This window comes from Macrobrachium nipponense, chromosome 18 (assembly GCF_015104395.2).
Source record: "Macrobrachium nipponense isolate FS-2020 chromosome 18, ASM1510439v2, whole genome shotgun sequence".
Taxonomy (NCBI): Eukaryota; Metazoa; Arthropoda; class Malacostraca; order Decapoda; family Palaemonidae; genus Macrobrachium; species Macrobrachium nipponense.
The window spans coordinates 4401642-4406641 of NC_087211.1; positions in this window are offsets into that span (position 1 = coordinate 4401642).

Sequence of the window (5000 nt, forward strand, 5' to 3'; positions counted from 1 at the left end):
GTTAATATATTTATTTATTTGTCTTATTTTATGTTTCACTATAGTCTTTTGTAAATACTTAAAACTAGGTATCTGGCAATTGTACTACCTTTCCGTCCTCATGACGTCACAAAACGCATGTAGGCTCATATTTGTACCTGTTACGGGCTGCTCTGTGAGCAAGAGCCCGTGCTGACACAAGGTCAGCTAAATCAAAAACAACATATTTGTATCAGTACGCTTGATAACGTCAATACGTATAGGTTGACGAAACAGCTGTCGCGTGTAAAAATACTGGAGTAAATGGAAGAATCCCATTATGTGTCCATTAGTAACCTGAACAATGAAGTTAAGAAAATAATTAGAAAATATGAAGCAGTTTCAAAAAAGCTGGTAAACAGTGAGAAAGCCATTCTATTCAATGAATGTTGTATCCGTGAAAAATTGTGTCCTAGAAGTATTATATATATATATATATATATATATATATATATATATATATATATATATATATATATATATATATATAGGCCTATATAATGTGTGTGCCAAGGAATAAACCAGGTATAACTGCAGTATATATGCGTATCCATGATTTCATTAGCATGAAAGTCAGTTGAAACCAAAAGGAGGTAGTCCTGCTTCGATAAAACAGAGTAGGCTATAGCGCAATTATTATGATCTGTACCCTGACTATAGCATATACGTATATTACATATGTATTACTATCTATTTAATGGGTGCGTAACTCTATTTAACAAATGTTATATACATAGACATTTTACAGCAATAACTCTAATAATGATAAGAACTTCTGTTTACGTATCGGAGCCTCTCTCAAGGTCGGGCTCATACGTAACAATGACGACTGCTTGCCAGCATCGAATCTGGGCTTGCTTTAAAAAAGCTTGTAAATCGCGTTATCCCTTGTAAAATGAATGTAAATGTTTTTCAAAGCGCAAAAAACAAAGCACACTTGCAGCGGAAGACACACTGGCTCACGGTAAGGTATACCATTCATTTAATCTGATTATTCTATAACCAATGTTAGCTTAAGGTACGTTTAAGTATTTTTATTACGAAGTGTTTAAAAGAGTGTAAGTAGAAATATTATTATTATAACGGCGAAAGCGCCAGAGCTTAATTTTAGCGGCAAGCAAACAATTTGCCCCGCGAGTTCTTATTTTGCATTGTCCTCGTCTGACGAGACACTAACACGTGTGTAGATAGATGCCAGAAAGTACCAGATCAAACTAGGAAGTGCTTTGCCAGGGTTTATTGTTGTGTAAGAAAGCATAGCTAGTTAGGAGTGTTCTACAAATAGTTACGGCAAAAGAAGTGTACAATTCTTTTGTCTGTGATATGTTAGGGGAATTCATTTTAACTTAGTTTTCATTCCAAGTGTTGGTAACCGCGTAGCCCTCAGTTTAAGCTGAGCGTAAACACTCTCCCAAGTAAGCTTCGCGCAGGCGCTTTCCCAGCCAACCCTTCGGTCTCACAGCGGCAGCCATGTTTTTTATCCCTTTAAGCATTATCTCAACGATTTAAGCAAAGTAACGTAAGTCTTGAAGTTTTAACGTAAATAAAATTAATCTCAGTACTAGTATCTATCATTCTGCCAGAGAAATTAACGTAATTCGCCTTGAATAAGAAATTAGAATTTCGTGTGTGTAAATCTCATTCGCATTTACAAATCAGCTGATTCGCCATCGCTGATAGCACCCGCTCTGCTAGCCCGCTCACCCGTTTCACTTAGCATCGCTCACCCGCCTGCTGAGCGAAAGTTTCATTTTACTTTGTACTAAACGTAACCTTTTCCATTTACAAATGTTTGCTAACATTTCATCACTTAAAGTCTTTACCGTCATTTTCACTTTTCACAGGGACCTAGTATCCTTACGTAAAGTTAACGTAAATCTTCAAAGAGTAAATCACAAGAATTGTTAACGTAAAATGCGTCTTTGTGAAATTCATATTGAAACGCAAATCATTTCATATAAGCGCAAGCCGCTACCATTAACGTAAACATCGTCTACCACGAGCGCGTTATCATTTTCATAAAACGTTATCCAAAGCAATTCTTTCATTAAACGTTAACGTAAGTAGATCATTTAACGCAAGTTGCGTTGTATTAACTAACAATATTAGTAGTTCAAATAAATACAAGGGAGTTCATCATATATCATTTTCACCCTCTCAGAGAGAGAGTGAGAGAGAGAGAGAGAGAGAGAGAGAGAGAACCAGAACCCATTATTCACGAAGCCAAGAGTACTACGCCCATTACTTATAGCATGCAGAACTAACATTATTTTAGTCTCTTGTGTCTTTCATTTACACTGAGCGTGATACGTACGCGCCTGTGTCCTTGCAGTTTGCAAGCATTTATTTCATTTACCGAGTACTTCAGCGAGGGACTGAGCATTTCTAAAATTACCATTACCTGTCGTTGCCCGAGTGGTCTTTTCATTTTCTCTTATCACAAAAGACTTGCGTATACCGCAAGCACAATTCGCACAGTGTGCCACGCAAATTCATTACTTCCAGACAAGGAAGCCTACCAGTCTAGGACTGGCCACCACCAGTGCACGTCAGGTCTTACCATTTTACAGTGCCACTAATTCTTGACACTGTCCATCAACTGGCTGCTGAAGTACTCCCACCTTTTACTTTCTCTCCTCCACCATTACACTCTGCCACGAGCAGTGCCATTTCATTTCAGTATACTTGAGTATACTGCATGTAGTGTCGTCTGACGGGACACCAGCACGCTACCAGTGCCCAAGGAACGCCTCCTCATAAGTGCCGTGCACCTGTACAGCCGTACAGGTAGCCATATTACCTGCGTGTCCGTCCTACGGAACGCCCTATTCATTAGTGTGTCCATGTACGAGGATCAGTGATCCTTCGGACCACTCCAAGGGAACGCCTCCTGAAGTGCCGCAATACCAGCCCTAAGTGCTGTCAAACCTGCGTGCCCGTCCTTATGGAATGCCAAATTAACTAGTGTGTCCATGTACAAGGGTCAGTGATCCTTCGGAACACTCCAAGGGAACGCCTCCCAAAGTGCCGCAACCAGCCCTAAGTGCTGTCAAACCTGCGTGTCCGTCCTTATGGAACGCCCAATCCTTTAGTGTATCCGCTATCCCGGATCACCCAATCAAGGGAATGCCTCCCGAAGTGCCGCAATACCAGCACTACTAGTGCTGTCCAAAAGGAACGCCTCCTCATAAGTGACGTGCACCTGTATTGGACCTACAGGTAGCCCATTCCAGCGTCTCCCAAGTTGGGAACGCCCTTAAGTGTGACGTACGCGGCACACACTATTTGATTGTCTTACCTCATCAGAAGGTGCCATTCCAGAAGTGCCACTAACTTACGGGACACTTCCCAAGTGCTACAGAGCACCCAGTCTTTTCAGACTTTTTCACTACCAATTGCAGAACCCATTTCCAAGTGAGTGCCACTTTACGCAGTAGGCACTCCTATTCCATTCAGTACCCTTCCAGGCCATTATTTTCCTTTTCATCCGAGCCTCTACGGAAGCCTAAGGGAAATGTCTTCCCCTGCTTACCGCGACTTCTTTGCCATAGAGCTAGAGAAGCTCGGAATCCTCATAACTCTGGGCAAGGAGGCCGGTTACACTGGACCAGCACTTGACCAGTGGATAACGGCGCAGGAGGATGCCGCGCACCTGCAAGAAAAGGAAGTAAGAGAAAAACAGAGAAAAGCCAGAGAAGCAGAGAGAAAGCATGAGCTCGCTCTCAAGGAGAAGGAACTCGAAATCAAGCGGGAGAAGGCCCGTAAGGAGAGTATCTTAGCTCCAGCCACTCTGGCAGCTTCCAGCCCTGCACCCACTGTCTCTCTTAGTCCTGCTGTCTCTGGTCAGCCTGACATCCTTTCTATTCGTGAGCCTGGTCCTGATCCAGTGCCTGAGATAGAAATTCCGGCCGCATCCTGCCAGCCTCTTACCATTTTACCGCCTACCTCCTCCACTTTGGGAGAGGTAAGCCCACCAGTTAACCCCGGACTTGCTTCCGAGGGTGATTCAACGGAGGTTTCCTTAACCTCCCCACGTCAAATCACTGCCAGAGAGGACTCTTCACCTGTGCCAGAGCACACTGCCAGCCTTGGTGACTGCACAGATTCGCAACCTGTGGGGCCAACTCGGCCTTACCGTCCAGTGCCATGGAAGAGGTTCTGGAACAAGTTCTGCCGTGACTGTGGCTGCAAGGGTCACATGTCTGCCAACTACGGAGGGTGCGCAAATCACAATATTCCTGCCATCGCAATGGCAGTTACAAATCCTTCCTCACTAGGACCTCCAGCTAAGGGCCCTATAACAGTTGCACCCCTCCAAAGCCATTATCCGCCAAGCCACGTCAGAGCCTACGACGACTCTGGCGCTCAAATCTCCCTGACACAGGAAGACCGAATCCCCCGAGGGGCTAACGTCGATCGACGCAAATTAATCACCATTGAAGGTATCAACCATATTAAACTGATCCTTCCAACTGTCCAATTGAGAGTCACCAGACCTAGTTTCTCCAAAGTTTGTACACTTGCAGTTGCAAGCTACATTCCAGGAGGTTACGACCTCCTCCTAGGGCAAGACATGAAGTCTCCCTCACAGTTCAAAAAGCCTAGGGGTCCTAACCCCACAACAAATAACTCCAAAGCAAGGAGTCATCGAAATTCTACTTCCTCCCGGAAGTACGGCCGCCAACAGTCTTCCCCGTTACCAAGGAGGGAGATTGACCATTCACAGTTCCGTTGCAAGACCTACAACGTACTAGGACACTCCACAAATTGGCCTAGGTGCCCTAGCCGACTACCAGCAGCGGACACTGTCCATTTTCCACAAGGCTTAGCCTTCAACAAGAGACAGGAGCCTCTGTCTCCCATTTCCAAGGGCCCGCTGAGAGGTATTGCACCTCCGGTACCCGCAACAGTTCCAGTCGACCTCAACTCTCTGCCAGTGCCACTTGGCAGCACTGGGCAGTGCCAAGCTCCGTCCAGCCTGG